Here is a 20,547-nt window from a genome sequence, read left to right on the forward strand (position 1 = left end):
TGTAGATATAGTTATTCTAGATATAGTTATACTAGACAGGACTGACTGAGCTATCTAGATATAGTTATACCCCAGATAGGACTGACTGAGCCATCTAGATATAGTTATACTAGACAAGACTGACTGAGCCATCTAGATGTAGTTATACTAGACAAGACTGACTGAGCTATCTAGATATAGTTATACTAGACAGGACTGACTGAGCTATCTAGATATAGTTATACTAGACAGGACTGACTGAGCCATCTAGATATAGTTATACTAGACAGGACTGACTGAGCCATCTAGATATAGTTATACTAGACAGAGACTGACTGAGCCATCTAGATATAGTTATACTAGACAAGACGACTGAGCCATCTAGATATAGTTATACTAGACAGGACTGACTGAGCCATCTAGATATAGTTATACTAGACAGGACTGACTGAGCCATCTAGATATAGTTATACTAGACAGGACTGACTGAGCCATCTAGATATAGTTATACTAGACAGGACTGACTGAGCCATCTAGATATAGTTATACTAGACAGGATTGACTGAGCCATCTAGAATAGTTATACTAGACAGGACTGACTGAGCCATCTAGATATAGTTATACTAGACAGGAATGACTGAGCCATCTAGATATAGTTATACTAGACAGGACTGACTGAGCCATCTAGATATAGTTATACTAGACAGGACTGACTGAGCCATCTAGATATAGTTATACTAGACAGGATTGACTGAGCCATCTAGATATAGTTATACTAGACAGGACTGACTGAGCCATCTAGATATAGTTATACTAGACAGGACTGACTGAGCTATCTAGATATAGTTATACTAGATAGGACTGACTGAGCCATCTAGATATAGTTATACTAGACAAGACTGACTGAGCATCTAGATGTAGTTATACTAGACAAGACTGACTGAGCCATCTAGATATAGTTATACTAGACAGGACTGACTGAGCCATCTAGATGTAGTTATACTAGACAAGACTGGACTGAGCCATCTAGATATAGTTATACTAGACAAGACTGACTGAGCCATCTAGATATAGTTATACTAGACAGGACTGACTGAGCCATCTAGATATAGTTATACTAGACAGGACTGACTGAGCCATCTAGATATAGTTATACTAGACAGGACTGACTGAGACATCTAGATATAGTTATACTAGACAGGACTGACTGAGCCATCTAGATATAGTTATACTAGACAGGACTGACTGAGCTATCTAGATGTAGTTATACTAGACAAGACTGACTGAGCCATCTAGATATAGTTATACTAGACAGGAATGACTGAGACATCTAGATATAGTTATACTAGACAGGACTGACTGAGCCATCTAGATATAGTTATACTAGACAGGACTGACTGAGCCATCTAGATATAGTTATACTAGACAGGACTGACTGAGCCATCTAGATATAGTTATACTAGACAGGACTGACTGAGCTATCTAGATATAGTTATACTAGACAAGACTGACTGAGCCATCTAGATGTAGTTATACTAGACAAGACTGACTGAGCCATCTAGATATAGTTATACTAGACAGGACTGACTGAGCTATCTAGATATAGTTATACTAGACAGGACTGACTGAGCCATCTAGATATAGTTATACTAGACAGGACTGACTGAGCCATCTAGATATAGTTATACTAGACAGGAATGACTGAGACATCTAGATATAGTTATACTAGACAGGGCTGACTGAGCCATCTAGATATAGTTATACTAGACAGGACTGACTGAGCCATCTAGATATAGTTATACTAGACAGGAATGACTAAGCCATCTAGATATAGTTATACTAGACAGGAATGACTGAGACATCTAGATGTAGTTATACTAGACAAGACTGACTGAGCCATCTAGATATAGTTATACTAGACAGGACTGACTGAGCCATCTAGATATAGTTATACTAGACAGGACTGACTGAGCCATCTAGATATAGTTATACTAGACAGGACTGACTGAGCCATCTAGATATAGTTATACTAGACAGGACTGACTGAGCCATCTAGATATAGTTGTACTAGACAGGACTGACTGAGCCATCTAGATATAGTTATACTAGACAGGATTGACTGAGCCATCTAGATATAGTTGTACTAGACAGGACTGACTGAGCCATCTAGATATAGTTATACTAGACAGGACTGACTGAGCCATCTAGATATAGTTGTACTAGACAGGACTGACTGAGCCATCTAGATATAGTTATACTAGACAGGATTGACTGAGCCATCTAGATATAGTTATACTAGACAGGACTGACTGAGCCATCTAGATATAGTTATACTAGACAGGATTGACTGATCCATCTAGATATAGTTATACTAGACAGGGCTGACTGAGCCATCTAGATATAGTTATACTAGACAGGACTGACTGAGCCATCTAGATATAGTTATACTAGACAGGACTGACTGAGCCATCTAGATATAGTTATACTAGACAGGACTGACTGAGCCATCTAGATATAGTTATACTAGACAGGACTGACTGAGCCATCTAGATATAGTTATACTAGACAAGACTGACTGAGACATCTAGATATAGTTATACTAGACAAGACTGACTGAGCCATCTAGATATAGTTATACTAGACAGGACTGACTGAGCCATCTAGATATAGTTATACTAGACAGGACTGACTGACATCTACAGTGCCTTCAGAAAGTATTCATTTTGTGTTACAGCCTGAATTTAAAATAGATTATATTGAGATTATTTGCACTGGCCTCTACACACATTTACCCGTAATGTCAATGTGGAATTAGTATAAAGGTACCACAGCATTACTCCTTAAAGGTGTCAGTATAAAGGTGTCAGTATAAAGGTACCACAGTGTTACTCCATAAAGGTGTCAGTATAAAGGTGTCAGTATAAAGGTACCACAGTATTACCCCTTAAAGGTGTCGGCATAAAGGTACCACAGTATTACTCCGTAAAGGTGTCAGTATAAAGGTACCACAGTATTACTCCTTAAAGGTGTCAGTATAAAGGTGTCGGTATAAAAGGTACCACAGTATTACTCCTTAAAGGTGTCAGTATAAAGGTACCACAGTATTACTCCTTAAAGGTGTCAGTATAAAGGTACCACAGTATTACCCCTTAAAGGTGTCAGTATAAAGGTACCACAGTATTACTCCTTAAAGGTGTCAGTATAAAGGTACCACAGTATTACTCCTTAAAGGTGTCAGTATAAAGGTACCACAGTATTACTCCTTAAAGGTGTCAGTATAAAGGTAACACAGTATTACTCCTTAAAGGTGTCAGTATAAAGGTGTCAGTATAAAGGTACCACAGTATTACTCCTTAAAGGTGTCAGTATAAAGGTACCACAGTATTACCCCTTAAAGGTGTCAGTATAAAGGTACCACAGTATTACCCCTTAAAGGTGTCAGTATAAAGATACCACAGTATTACCCCTTAAAGGTGTCAGTATAAAGGTAACACAGTATTACTCCTTAAAGGTGTCAGTATAAAGGTACCACAGTATTACTCCTTAAAGGTGTCAGTATAAAGGTACCACAGTATTACCCCTTAAAGGTGTCAGTATAAAGGTACCACAGTATTACTCCTTAAAGGTGTCGGTATAAAGGTACAACAGTATTAGTCCTTAAAGGTGTCAGTATAAAGGTGTCAGTATAAAGGTACCACAGTATTACTCCTTAAAGGTGTCAGTATAAAGGTACCACAGTATTACCCCTTAAAGGTGTCAGTATAAAGGTACCACAGTATTACTCCTTAAAGGTGTCGGTATAAAGGTACCACAGCATTACTCCTTAAAGGTGTCAGTATAAAGGTACCACAGTATTACTCCTTAAAGGTGTCAGTATAAAGGTGTCAGTATAAAGGTACCACAGTATTACTCCTTAAAGGTGTCAGTATAAAGGTGTCAGTATAAAGGTACCACAGTGTTACTCCTTAAAGGTGTCAGTATAAAGGTGTCAGTATAAAGGTACCACAGTATTACTCCTTAAAGGTGTCAGTATAAAGGTACCACAGTATTACTCCTTAAAGGTGTCAGTATAAAGGTACCACAGTATTACTCCTTAAAGGTGTCAGTATAAAGGTACCACAGTATTACTCCTTAAAGGTGTCAGTATAAAGGTACCACAGTATTACTCCTTAAAGGTGTCAGTATAAAGGTACCACAGTATTACCCCTTAAAGGTGTCAGTATAAAGGTACCACAGTATTACTCCTTAAAGGTGTCAGTATAAAGGTGCCACAGCATTACTCCTCAAAGGTGTCAGTATAAAGGTAACACAGTATTACTCCTTAAAGGTGTCGGTATAAAGGTACAACAGTATTACTCCTTAAAGGTGTCAGTATAAAGGTACCACAGTATTACTCCTTAAAGGTGTCAGTATAAAGGTGTCAGTATAAAGGTACCACAGTATTACCCCTTAAAGGTGTCAGTATAAAGGTACCACAGTATTACTCCTTAAAGGTGTCAGTATAAAGGTACCACAGTATTACTCCTTAAAGGTGTCAGTATAAAGGTACCACAGTATTACCCCTTAAAGGTGTCAGTATAAAGGTACCACAGTATTACTCCCTTAAAGGTGTCAGTATAAAGGTGCCACAGTATTACTCCTTAAAGGTGTCAGTATAAAGGTACCACAGTATTACTCCTTAAAGGTGTCAGTATAAAGGTACCACAGTATTACTCCTTAAAGGTGTCAGTATAAAGGTGTCAGTATAAAGGTACCACAGTATTACCCCTTAAAGGTGTCAGTATAAAGGTACCACAGTATTACTCCTTAAAGGTGTCAGTATAAAGGTGTCAGTATAAAGGTACCACAGTATTACTCCTTAAAGGTGTCAGTATAAAGGTACCACAGTATTACTCCTTAAAGGTGTCAGTATAAAGGTACCACAGTATTACTCCTTAAAGGTGTCAGTATAAAGGTACCACAGTATTACCCCCTTAAAGGTGTCAGTATAAAGGTGTCAGTATAAAGGTACCACAGTATTACTCCTTAAAGGTGTCAGTATAAAGGTGTCAGTATAAAGGTACCACAGTATTACTCCTTAAAGGTGTCAGTATAAAGGTACCACAGTATTACCCCTTAAAGGTGTCAGTATAAAGGTGTCAGTATAAAGGTACCACAGTATTACTCCTTAAAGGTGTCAGTATAAAGGTACAACAGTATTACTCCTTAAAGGTGTCGGTATAAAGGTACCACAGTATTACTCCTTAAAGGTGTCAGTATAAAGGTACCACAGTATTACTCCTTAAAGGTGTCAGTATAAAGGTACCACAGTATTACCCCTTAAAGGTGTCAGTATAAAGGTGTCAGTATAAAGGTACCACAGTATTACTCCTTAAAGGTGTCAGTATAAAGGTACCACAGTATTACTCCTTAAAGGTGTCAGTATAAAGGTACCACAGTATTACTCCTTAAAGGTGTCAGTATAAAGGTACCACAGTATTACTCCTTAAAGGTGTCAGTATAAAGGTACCACAGTATTACCCCTTAAAGGTGTCAGTATAAAGGTACCACAGTATTACTCCTTAAAGGTGTCAGTATAAAGGTACCACAGTATTACTCCTTAAAGGTGTCGGTATAAAGGTACCACAGTATTACTCCTTAAAGGTGTCAGTATAAAGGTGTCAGTATAAAGGTACCACAGTATTACCCCTTAAAGGTGTCAGTATAAAGGTGTCAGTATAAAGGTGCCACAGTATTACTCCTTAAAGGTGTCAGTATAAAGGTACCACAGTATTACCCCTTAAAGGTGTCAGTATAAAGGTACCACAGCATTACTCCTTAAAGGTGTCATTATGAAGGTACCACAGTATTACTCCTTAAAGGTGTCAGTATAAAGGTACCACAGTATTACCCCTTAAAGGTGTCAGTATAAAGGTACCACAGTATTACTCCTTAAAGGTGTCAGTATAAAGGTAACACAGTATTACTCCTTAAAGGTGTCAGTATAAAGGTACCACAGTATTACTCCTTAAAGGTGTCAGTATAAAGGTGCCACAGCATTACTCCTTAAAGGTGTCGGTATAAAGGTACCACAGTATTACTCCTTAAAGGTGTCGGTATAAAGGTAACACAGTATTACTCCTTAAAGGTGTCAGTATAAAGGTGTCAGTATAAAGGTGCCACAGCATTACTCCTTAAAGGTGTCAGTATGAAGGTACCACAGTGTTACTCCTTAAAGGTGTCGGTATAAAGGTACCACAGTATTACTCCTTAAAGGTGTCAGTATAAAGGTAACACAGTATTACTCCTTAAAGGTGTCGGTATAAAGGTACCACAGTGTTACTCCTTAAAGGTGTCAGTATAAAGGTACCACAGTATTACTCCTTAAAGGTGTCAGTATAAAGGTAACACAGTATTACTCCTTAAAGGTGTCAGTATAAAGGTACCACAGTATTACCCCTTAAAGGTGTCAGTATAAAGGTGTCAGTATAAAGGTACCACAGTATTACCCCTTAAAGGTGTCAGTATAAAGGTACCACAGTATTACTCCTTAAAGGTGTCAGTATAAAGGTACCACAGTATTACTCCTTAATGGTGTCAGTATAAAGGTACCACAGTATTACTCCTTAAAGGTGTCAGTATAAAGGTACCACAGTATTACCCCTTAAAGGTGTCAGTATAAAGGTACCACAGTATTACTCCTTAAAGGTGTCGGTATAAAGGTACCACAGTGTTACTCCTTAAAGGTGTCAGTATAAAGGTACCACAGTATTACTCCTTAAAGGTGTCAGTATAAAGGTACCACAGTATTACTCTTTAAAGGTGTCAGTATAAAGGTACCACAGTATTACTCCTTAAAGGTGTCAGTATAAAGGTACCACAGTATTACTCCTTAAAGGTGTCAGTATAAAGGTAACACAGTATTACCCCTTAAAGGTGTCAGTATAAAGGTACCACAGTATTACTCCTTAAAGGTGTCAGTATAAAGGTACCACAGTATTACCCCTTAAAGGTGTCAGTATAAAGGTACCACAGTATTACTCCTTAAAGGTGTCAGTATAAAGGTGCCACAGCATTACTCCTTAAAGGTGTCGGTATAAAGGTACCACAGTATTACTCCTTAAAGGTGTCGGTATAAAGGTACCACAGTATTACTCCTTAAAGGTGTCAGTATAAAGGTACCACAGTATTACTCCTTAAAGGTGTCGGTATAAAGGTACCACAGTATTACTCCTTAAAGGTGTCAGTATAAAGGTACCACAGTATTACTCCTTAAAGGTGTCAGTATAAAGGTACCACAGTATTACCCCTTAAAGGTGTCAGTATAAAGGTAACACAGTATTACCCCTTAAAGGTGTCAGTATAAAGGTGTCGGTATAAAGGTAACACAGTATTACTCCTTAAAGGTGTCAGTATAAAGGTACCACAGTGTTACTCCTTAAAGGTGTCAGTATAAAGGTACCACAGTATTACTCCTTAAAGGTGTCAGTATAAAGGTACCACAGTATTACCCCTTAAAGGTGTCAGTATAAAGGTACCACAGTATTACTCCTTAAAGGTGTCAGTATAAAGGTACCACAGTATTACTCCTTAAAGGTGTCAGTATAAAGGTACCACAGTATTACTCCTTAAAGGTGTCGGTATAAAGGTACCACAGTATTACTCCTTAAAGGTGTCAGTATAAAGGTACCACAGTATTACCCCTTAAAGGTGTCAGTATAAAGGTACCACAGTATTACTCCTTAAAGGTGTCAGTATAAAGGTGTCAGTATAAAGGTACCACAGTATTACTCCTTAAAGGTGTCAGTATAAAGGTAACACAGTATTACCCCTTAAAGGTGTCAGTATAAAGGTACCACAGTATTACTCCTAAGGAATAAAGGTGTCAGTATAAAGGTACCACAGTATTACCCCTTAAAGGTGTCAGTATAAAGGTACCACAGTATTACTCCGTAAAGGTGTCATTATGAAGAGGTTGACTGTAGTGCAGGTCAGGTCTTCCTTCTGGTTGTTAATTGATTCCTGTCTCTAATTGGACAGAGATCCTTCTGGTAGTTAATTGATTCCTGTCTCTAATTGGACAGAGATCCTTCTGGTAGTTCATTGGTTCCTGTCTCTAATTGGACAGAGATCCTTCTGGTTGTTAATTGGTTCCTGTCTCTAATTGGACAGAGATCCTTCTGGTAGTTAATTGATTCCTGTCTCTAATTGGACAGAGATCCTTCTGGTAGTTAATTGGTTCCTGTCTCTAATTGGACAGAGATCCTTCTGGTAGTTAATTGGTTCCTGTCTCTAATTGGACAGAGATCCTTCTGGTAGTTCATTGGTTCCTGTCTCTAATTGGACAGAGATCCTTCTGGTTGTTAATTGGTTCCTGTCTCTAATTGGACAGAGATCCTTCTAGTTGTTAATTGGTTCCTGTCTCTAATTGGACAGAGATCCTTCTGGTTGTTAATTGGTTCCTGTCTCTAATTGGACAGAGATCCTTCTGGTAGTTCATTGATTCCTGTCTCTAATTGGACAGAGATCCTTCTGGTAGTTAATTGGTTCCTGTCTCTAATTGGACAGAGATCCTTCTGGTAGTTAATTGGTTCCTGTCTCTAATTGGACAGAGATCCTTCTGGTTGTTAATTGGTTCCTGTCTCTAATTGGACAGAGATCCTTCTGGTAGTTAATTGGTTCCTGTCTCTAATTGGACAGAGATCCTTCTGGTAGTTCATTGGTTCCTGTCTCTAATTGGACAGAGAGAGTGATCCTACTATTACAACTAATAATAAACAGTCAGACCAGTAGCACCACGTTAGGTGTGTGTGTGTGTGTGTGTGTGTGTGTGTGTGTGTGTGTGTGTGTGTGTGTGTGTGTGTGTGTGTGTGTGTGTGTGTCAGTGTCCAGGTGTGTACAGGTGTCTCCAGATAGCGTAGTAGTGTGTGGCTGCTCCCATGGCAACGAACAGGTGCCAGATGGCGTGAGCGAATGGGACGACTCCATCGCTCTTAAAGAAGGCCACACCCACTACGTAGAAAATCCCGCCCACCGCCAGCTCACACAAACCTGCCGTGTCCGCCTGCAACACACACACACACACACAACACACACACACACACACACACACACACACACACACACACACACGGTCAGGGCTTAGGGGATAAACTACTTTGAAAGTTGGAACATTGACTTTAGGTAAATGTTTCTGGACGATCAATTGGGTGTGTGTGTGTGTGTGTGTGTGTGTGTGTGTGTGTGTGTGTGTGTGCGTGCGTGTGTGTGTTACCATGGACAGGATGACCAGTGCAGGCCCCGCCCCCATGGCCACGTATCCAAGTAACTCCACCAGTTTATACCTGCAGGGAGTGACATCACCTCAGATCATTAACGTCAGGGATAGTGATGCGAGTGTGTGTGTGTGTGTGTGTGCTGTGTGTGTGTGTGTGTGTGTGTGTGTGTGTGTGTGTGTGTGTGTGTGCTTGTGTGTGTGTGTGTGTGTGTGTGTGTGTGTGTGTGTGTGTGTGTGTGTGTGTGTGTGTGTGTGTGTGTGTGTGTGTGTGTGTGTGTGTGTGCTTGTGTGTGTGTGTGTGTGGTACCTCTCGTGGAAGTAGAAGACATATGTGGAGCCGATAATCGCCATGATCCAGATAATCCACCGCATGTGAGACGACCACGGACCCAACTCCCTCAGCATTAACCTGGAAACACCCAACTCCCTCAGCATTAACCTGGAAACACCCAACTCCCTCAGCATTAACCTGGAAACACCCAACTCCCTCAGCATTAACCTGGAAACACCCAACTCCCTCAGCATTAACCTGGAAACACATGACCCAACTCCCTCAGCATTAACCTGGAAACACCCAACTCCCTCAGCATTAACCTGGAAACACCCAACTCCCTCATTATTAACCTGGAAACACCCAACTCCCTCAGCATTAACCTGGAAACACCCAACTCCCTCATTATTAACCTGGAAACACCCAACTCCCTCAGCATTAACCTGGAAACACATGACCATGGACCCAACTCCCTCAGCATTAACCTGGAAACACCCAACTCCCTCAGCATTAACCTGGAAACACCCAACTCCCTCAGCATTAACCTGGAAACACCCAACTCCCTCAGCATTAACCTGGAAACACATGACCATGGACCCAACTCCCTCAGCATTAACCTGGAAACACCCAACTCCCTCAGCATTAACCTGGAAACACCCAACTCCCTCAGCATTAACCTGGAAACACCCAACTCCCTCAGCATTAACCTGGAAACACCCAACTCCCTCAGCATTAACCTGGAAACACCCAACTCCCTCAGCATTAACCTGGAAACACCCAACTCCCTCATTATTAACCTGGAAACACATGACCACGGACCCAACTCTTTCTATCTCAGGTACGGGAAGCTTCATATGGAAGGTGTGTGACCGTGGGATTGGTGGAATAAGTGCGTGTAACATCAGCGCTCTGTGATTGGTCAGACAGTTTTGATTGAGCAACGTTGTTTTTTTGTTTGTTAACGCGTTTTCATTGGTCAGTTCCTGGGTAGCGATAATGATGCTTCGTTTACGTTGCAGGTTAGGAGAATTAACGTAGCAGGTTAGCAGGTTAGGAGAATTAGCGTAGCAGGTTAGGAGAATCAACGTAGCAGGTTAGGAGAATTAACGTAGCAGGTTAGGAGGATTAACATAGCAGGTTAGGAGAATTAACGTATCAGATTAGCAGGTTAGGAGAATTAACGAGCAGGTTAGGAGAATTAACACGTAGCAGGTTAGGGAGAATTAACGTATCAGGTTAGGGAGAATTAACGTGGCAGGTTAGGAGAATTAACGTGCAGGTTAGGAGAATTAACGTATCAGGTTAGGAGAATTAACGTAGCAGATTAGGAGAATTAACGTAGCAGGTTAGGAGAATTAACATAGCAGGTTAGGAGAATTAACGTAGCAGGTTAGGAGAATTAACGTAGCAGGTTAGGAGAATTAACGTAGCAGGTTAGGAGGTTAGGAGAATTAACATAGCAGGTTAGGAGAATTAACGTAGCAGGTTAGGAGAATTAACGTAGCAGGTTAGGAGAATTAACGTAGCAGGTTAGGAGAATTAACGTAGCACGTTAGGGAGAATTAACGTAGCAGGTTAGGAGGTTAGGAGAATTAACGCAGCAGGTTAGGAGAATTAACGTAGCAGGTTAGGAGAATTAACGTAGCAGGTTAGGAGAATTAACGTAGCAGGTTGGGAGAATTAACGTAGCAGGTTAGGAGAATTAACGTAGCAGGTTAGGGAGAATTAATGTAGCAGGTTAGGAGAATTAACGTAGCAGGTTAGGAGAATTAACGTAGCAGGTTAGGAGAATTAACGTAGCAGGTTAGGAGAATTAACGTAGCAGGTTAGGAGAATTAACGTAGCAGGTTAGGAGAATTAACGTGGCAGAATAGGAGAATTAACGTAGCAGGTTAGGAGAATTAACGTAGCAGGTTAGGAGAATTAACGTACTGTAGCAGGTTAGGAGAATTAACGTACTGTAGCAGGTTAGGAGAATTAACGTAGCAGGTTAGGAGAATTAACGTAGCAGATTAGGAGAATTAACATAGCAGGTTAGGAGAATTAACGCAGCAGGTTAGGAGAATTAACGTTAGGAGAATTAACGCAGCAGGTTAGGAGAATTAACGCAGCAGGTTAGGAGAATTAACGTAGCAGGTTAGGAGAATTAACGTAGCAGGTTAGGAGAATTAACGTAGCAGGTTAGGAGAATTAACGTAGCAGGTTAGGAGAATTAACGTAGCAGGTTAGGAGAATTAACGTAGCAGGTTAGGGAGAATTAATGTAGCAGGTTGGGAGAATTAACGTAGCAGGTTAGGAGAATTAACGTAGCAGGTTAGGAGAATTAACGTAGCAGGTTAGGAGAATTAACGTAGCAGGTTAGGAGAATTAACGTGGCAGAATAGGAGAATTAACGTAGCAGGTTAGGAGAATTAACGTAGCAAGTTAGGAGAATTAACGTAGCAGGTTAGGAGAATTAACGTAGCAGCTTAGGAGAATTAACGTACCGTAGCAGGTTAGGAGAATTAACGTAGCAGGTTAGGAGAATTAACGGATCAGGTTAGGAGAATTAACGTAGCAGGTTAGGAGAATTAACGCAGTAGGTTAGGAAAATTAACGTAGCAGGTTAGGAGAATTAACGTAGCAGGTTAGGAGAATTAACGTAGCAGGTTAGGAGAATTAATGTAGCAGGTTAGGAGCTTAGGAGAATTAACGTAGCAGGTTAGGAGAATTAACGTAGCAGGTTAGGAGAATTAACGTAGCAGGTTAGGAGAATTAACGTAGCAGGTTAGGAGAATTAACGCAGCAGGTTGGGAGAATTAACGTAGCAGGTTAGGAGGTTAGGAGAATTAACGTAGCAGGTTAGGAGAATTAGCGTAGCAGGTTAGGAAAATTAACGTAGCAGGTTAGGAGAATTATTGTAGTAGGTTAGGAGAATTAACGCAGCAGGTTAGGAGAATTAACGTAGCAGGTTAGGAGAATTAACGTAGCAGGTTAGGAGAATTAACGTAGCAGGTTAGGAGAATTAACGTAGCAGGTTAGGAGAATTAACGTAGCAGGTTAGGAGAATTAACGTGGCAGGTTAGGAGAATTAACGTAGCAGGTTAGGAGGTTAGGAGAATTAACGCAGCAGGTTAGGGAGAATTAACGTAGCAGGTTAGGAGAATTAACGTAGCAGGTTAGGATAATTAACGTAGCAGGTTAGGAGAATTAACGTAGCAGGTTAGGAGAATTAACATAGCAGGTTAGGAGAATTAACGCAGCAGGTTAGGAGGTTAGGAGAATTAACGCAGCAGGTTAGGAGAATTAACGTAGCGTATTAGGAGAATTAACGTAGCAGGTTAGGAGGTTAGGAGAATTAACATAGCAGGTTAGGAGAATTAACGTAGGAGGTTTGGAGGTTAGGAGAATTAACGCAGCAGGTTAGGAGAATTAACGTAGCAGGTTAGGAGAATTAACGTAGGAGGTTAGGAGGTTAGGAGAATTAACGCAGCAGGTTAGGAGAATTAACATAGCAGGTTAGGAGAATTAACGTAGCAGGTTAGGAGAATTAACGCAGCAGGTTAGGAGAATTAACGTAGCAGGTTAGGAGAATTAACGTAGCAGGTTAGGAGGTTAGGAGAATTAACGTAGCAGGTTAGGAGAATTAACGTAGCAGGTTAGGAGAATTAACGTAGCAGGTTAGGAGAATGAGGTTAAGTTTAGGAAAAGGCTTAGCTAAAATGCTCTCACAGGCACAAAACGGTCTTGAGTGGCAACAAATCTGCCCAGTTAGCGGTTTGATTTCCATCCTCCCTCTCCTGTTGATACGCCCGTTAATGTTGACACACACACACACACACACACACACACACACACACACACACACACACACACACACACACACACACACACACACACACACACACACACACACACCTACCAGGGGGTACACACACCTACCAGGGGGTACACACACCTACCAGGGGGTACACACACCTACCAGGGGGTACTAACACCTACCAGGGGGTACACACACCTACCAGGGGGTACTAACACCTACCAGGGGGTACACACACCTACCAGGGGGTACACACACCTACCAGGGGGTACACACACCTACCAGGGGGTGTAGGAAGCAGCGATGAAGAAGTAGATGGCCATTCTGTCACACATGTGGAAACGCTGCTCCACTAGACTGTAGAGAGACAGTTATTACACACAGTTATTACACACAGTTATTATACACACAGTTATTATACACAGTTATTATACACACAGTTATTACACACACAGTTATTATACACACAGTTATTATACACACAGTTATTATACACACAGTTATTACACACAGTTATTACACACACAGTTATTATACACACAGTTGTTACACACACAGTTATTATACACACAGTTATTATACACACAGTTATTATACACAGTTATTACACACAGTTATTACACACACAGTTATTACACACACAGTTATTATACACACAGTTATTATACACACAGTTATTACACACACAGTTATTATACACACAGTTATTATACACACAGTTATTACACACACAGTTATTACACACACAGTTATTATACACACAGTTATTACACACAGTTATTACACACACAGTTATTACACACACAGTTATTATACACACAGTTATTATACACACAGTTATTACACACAGTTATTACACACACAGTTATTATACACACAGTTATTATACACACAGTTATTACACACAGTTATTACACACACAGTTATTATACACACAGTTATTATACACACAGTTATTACACACAGTTATTACACACACAGTTATTACACACAGTTATTACACACACAGTTATTATACACACAGTTATTATACACACAGTTATTACACACACAGTTATTATACACAGTTATTATACACAGTTATTATACACACAGTTATTACACACACAGTTATTATACACAGTTATTATACACAGTTATTATACACACAGTTATTACACACAGTTATTACACACAGTTATTATACACACAGTTATTATACACAGTTATTATACACACAGTTATTATACACAGTTATTATACACACAGTTATTACACACAGTTATTACACACACAGTTATTACACACAGTTATTACACACAGTTATTACACACACAGTTATTATACACAGTTATTATACACAGTTATTATACACACAGTTATTACACACACAGTTATTATACACAGTTATTATACACAGTTATTACACACACAGTTATTACACACAGTTATTACACACAGTTATTATACACACAGTTATTATACACAGTTATTATACACACAGTTATTATACACAGTTATTATACACACAGTTATTACACAGTTATTACACACACAGTTATTACACACAGTTATTACACACAGTTATTATACACACAGTTATTATACACAGTTATTACACACACAGTTATTATACACACAGTTATTATACACAGTTATTAGACACACAGTTATTATACACACAGTTATTACACACAGTTATTACACACAGTTATTATACCCACAGTTATTACACACAGTTATTATACACACAGTTATTATACACAGTTATTATACACACAGTTATTATACACAGTTATTACACACACAGTTATTACACACAGTTATTATACACACAGTTATTACACACACAGTTATTATACACAGTTATTATACAAAGTTATTATACACACAGTTATTACACACACAGTTATTATACACAGTTATTATACACAGTTATTATACACACAGTTATTATACACAGTTATTACACACACAGTTATTATACACACAGTTATTACACACAGTTATTATACACAGTTATTATACACACAGTTATTATACACAGTTATTACACACACAGTTATTACACACACAGTTATTACACACACAGTTATTATACACACAGTTATTACACACAGTTATTATACACAGTTATTATACACACAGTTATTACACACACAGTTATTATACACAGTTATTATACACACAGTTATTACACACAGTTATTATACACACAGTTATTATACACAGTTATTATACACACAGTTATTACACACAGTTATTATACACACAGTTATTATACACAGTTATTATACACACGGTTATTACACACACAGTTATTATACACAGTTATTATACACAGTTATTATACACACAGTTATTACACACACAGTTATTACACACAGTTATTACACAGTTATTATACACACAGTTATTATACACAGTTATTATACACACAGTTATTATACACAGTTATTATACACACAGTTATTACACACAGTTATTACACACACAGTTATTACACACAGTTATTACACACAGTTATTATACACACAGTTATTATACACAGTTATTACACACACAGTTATTATACACAGTTATTAGACACACAGTTATTACAAACAGTTATTATACACACAGTTATTACACACAGTTATTACACACAGTTATTATACACAGTTATTACACACAGTTATTATACACACAGTTATTATACACACAGTTATTATACACACAGTTATTATACACAGTTATTACACACACAGTTATTATACACAGTTATTACACACAGTTATTACACACACAGTTATTATACACACAGTTATTATACACACAGTTATTATACACACAGTTATTATACACAGTTATTACACACACAGTTATTATACACAGTTATTATACACACAGTTATTATACACACAGTTATTACACACACAGTTATTATACACAGTTATTATACACACAGTTATTATACACACAGTTATTATACACACAGTTATTATACACGCAGTTATTACACACGGTTATTATACACAGTTATTATACACACGGTTATTACACACGGTTATTACAGTTATTATACACACAGTTATTACACACAGTTATTACACACACAGTTATTACACACACAGTTATTATACACAGTTATTACACACACAGTTATTACACAGTTATTATACACACAGTTATTATACACACAGTTATTACAGACACAGTTATTATACACACAGTTATTACACACACAGTTATTACACACAGCGTTATTACACACAGTTATTATACACAGAGTTATTACACACACAGTTATTATACACACAGTTATTACACACACAGTTATTACACACACAGTTATTATAGACACAGTTATTACACACAGTTATTACACACACAGTTATTATACACGCAGTTATTACACACAGTTATTACACACAGTTATTATACACACAGTTATTACACACAGTTATTATACACACAATTATTACACAGTTATTACACACAGTTATTATACACACAGTTATTATACACACAATTATTACACACAGTTATTACACAGTTATTACACACAGTTATTATACACACAGTTATTACACACAGTTATTACACACAGTTATTATACACAGTTATTACACACAGTTATTATACACACAATTATTACACACACAGTTATTATACACAGTTATTATACACACAGTTATTACACACAGTTATTATACACACAGTTATTATAGACACAGTTATTACACACAGTTATTATACACACAGTTATTATACACACAGTTATTATACACACAGTTATTATACATGCAGTTATTATACACACAGTTATTACACACAGTTATTACACACACAGTTATTACACACAGTTATTACACACACAGGTATTATACACACACACACAGTTATTACACACACAGTTATTACACACAGTTATTACACACAGTTATTGTACACACAGGTATTATACACAAACACAGTTATTATACACACAGGTATTATACACAAACACAGTTATTATACACACAGTTATTATACACAAGCAAAGTTATTATACACACACAGTTATTATAAAGTTATTATAAACCGTTATTATACACAGCTATCAATAAGTTATTATACAGTTATTATACAGTTATTATACAGTTATTATACACGCACAGGTATTATAAACTGTTATTACAGTTATTACACACGGTTATTATACACAAAGTTATTACACATAGTTATTATACACACACACAGTTATTATAAAAGTATTATACACAGTTATTACACAGATATTACAAACCATTATTATACAGTTATTATACACACACAGGTATTATAAACAGTTATTATACAGTTATTATACATGCAGTTATTGCACACAGTTATTACCCGGTATTATACACTCAGTTATAGTACACAGTTAATATACACGCAGTTATTATACAGTTATTATACACACAGTTATTATACAGTTATTATACACACAGGTATTATAAACAGTTATTATACACACAGGTATTATAAACAGTTATTATAGTTATTGTACACACAGCTATTACACAGTTATTATACACAATTATTATACAGTTAATATACACAGTTATTATACACAATTATTATACAGTTAATATACACAGTTATTATACACAGTTATTACAGTTATTATACACAGTTACTATACACACACAGTTATTATACACAGTTATTACAGTTATTATACACAGTTACTATACACACACAGTTATTATACACAGTTATTACAGTTATTATACACAGTTACTATACACACACAGTTATTATACACAGTTATTACAGTTATTATACACAGTTACTATACACACACAGTTATTATACACACACACACACAGTTATTATACCCACAGTTATTACACACAGTTATTATACTGTGACGACCCTCCCACTCTGATACGACCCTCCCACTCTGATACGATCCTCCCACTCTGATACGACCCTCCCACTCTGATACGACCCTCCCACTCTGATACGATCCTCCCACTCTGATACGACCCTCCCACTCTGCGACGACCCTCCCACTCTGATACGATCCTCCCACTCTGATACGACCCTCCCACTCTGATACGACCCTCCCACTCTGATACGACCCTCCCACTCTGATACGACCCTCCCACTCTGCGTCGACCCTCCCACTCTGATACGACCCTCCCACTCTGATACGACCCTCCCACTCTGCGATGACCCTCCCACTCTGATACGACCCTCCCACTCTGATACGACCCTCCCACTCTGCGACGACCCTCCCACTCTGATACGACCCTCCCACTCTGATACGACCCTCCCACTCTGATACGACCCTCCTACTCTGATACGACCCTCCCATTCTGATACGACTCTGCGACGACCCTCCCACTCTGATACGACCCTCCCACTCTGATACGACCCTCCCACTCTGATACGACTCTGCGACGACCCTCCCACTCTGATACGACCCTCCCACTCTGATACGACTCTGCGACGACCCTCCCACTCTGATACGACCCTCCCACTCTGATACCGACCCTCCCACTCTGATACGACCCTCCCACTCTGATACGACCCTCCCACTCTGATACGACCCTCCCACTCTGCGACGACCCTCCCACTCTGATACGACCCTCCCACTCTGCGACGACCCTCCCACTCTGTCTGACGACCCTCCCACTCTGATACGACCCTCCCACTCTGATACGTCCCTCCCACTCTGATACGACCCTCCCACTCTGATACGACCCTCCCACTCTGATACGACCCTCCCACTCTGATACGTCCCTCCCACTCTGATACGACCCTCCCACTCTGATACGACCCTCCCACTCTGATACGACCCTCCCACTCTGCGACCGACCCTCCCACTCTGATACGACCCTCCCACTCTGCGACGACCCTCCCACTCTGTCTGACGACCCTCCCACTCTGATACGACCCTCCCACTCTGATACGTCCCTCCCACTCTGATACGACCCTCCCACTCTGATACGACCCTCCCACTCTGATACGACCCTCCCACTCTGATACGACCCTCCCACTCTGCGATGACCCTCCCACTCTGATACGACCCTCCCACTCTGATACGACCCTCCCACTCTGCGACGACCCTCCCACTCTGATACGACCCTCCCACTCTGCGACGACCCTCCCACTCTGATACGACCCTCCCACTCTGATACGACCCTCCTACTCTGATACGACCCTCCCACTCTGATACGACCCTCCCACTCTGATACGACCCTCCCACTCTGCGATGACCCTCCCACTCTGATACGACCCTCCCACTCTGATACGACCCTCCCACTCTGATACGACCCTCCCACTCTGCGACGACCCTCCCACTCTGATACGACCCTCCCACTTTGTCTGACGACCCTCCCAGTCTGATACGACCCTCCCACTCTGAGACGACCCTCCCACTCTGATACGACCCTCCCACTCTGATACGACCCTCCCACTCTGATACGACCCTCCCACTCTGATACGATCCTCCCACTCTGATACGACCCTCCCACTCTGTCTGACGACCCTCCCACTCTGATACGACCCTCCCACTCTGTCTGACGACCCTCCCACTCTGTCTGACGACCCTCCCACTCTGCGACGACCCTCCCACTCTGATACGACCCTCCCACTCTGTCTGACGACCCTCCCACTCTGCGACGACCCTCCCACTCTGTCTGACGACCCTCCCACTCTGATACGACCCTCCCACTCTGTCTGACGACCCTCCCACTCTGATACGACCCTCCCACTCTGTCTGACGACCCTCCCACTCTGATACGACCCTCCCACTCTGTCTGACGACCCTCCCACTCTGCGACGACCCTCCCACTCTGTCTGCCAAATTCTTCCTCTTTGCTCTTGTTTTCCTTAATAGGATGTCTGTGGGTCGGAGCCGGGAGGGTCGTCAGCGTACATGGGACAGACCTGGGATCGGGTGTGTCCCGGGATAAATACACCTTTCCCCCCATTCATTGAGGAGACTTTCTCCACGCAGACACACTGTTGGATTTTGGTTGTGCCATTTCTGTGGGAGGGAGGGGCTGCGCTTAGGGAGGCTGGAGGAGGGGCCATCGCGTGCACCATCTGTGGCCGCAGAGGGCACACTGCCGGTCGGTTCTGGGTTGGTCCCTCTGGGAGTCGAGGCAGCAGGCAGAGCACTCTGGCGTCACCCCAGGTGAGTCTGCACCACTCTCATCCAGAGTCCTCTGTTGTCCACCTGTTTGTACCTGTTTGTTTTCCTGAGTTTTCCCAGCATAAGGCGCTCGTCGTTTCAGGCACGGCTGG

At 40.2% G+C, this 20,547-nt stretch overlaps 1 pseudogene; it reads right to left on the reverse strand.

Moving 5' to 3' along the window:
• Window positions 1-8,839: 8,839 nt before the first annotated feature.
• Window positions 8,840-20,547, reverse strand: part of LOC123732689 (monocyte to macrophage differentiation factor 2-like) — a 28,884-nt pseudogene continuing 17,176 nt past the window's right edge.

The sequence above is a fragment of the Salmo salar genome, unplaced genomic scaffold, assembly GCF_905237065.1.
Source record: "Salmo salar unplaced genomic scaffold, Ssal_v3.1, whole genome shotgun sequence".
Taxonomy (NCBI): domain Eukaryota; kingdom Metazoa; phylum Chordata; class Actinopteri; order Salmoniformes; family Salmonidae; genus Salmo; species Salmo salar.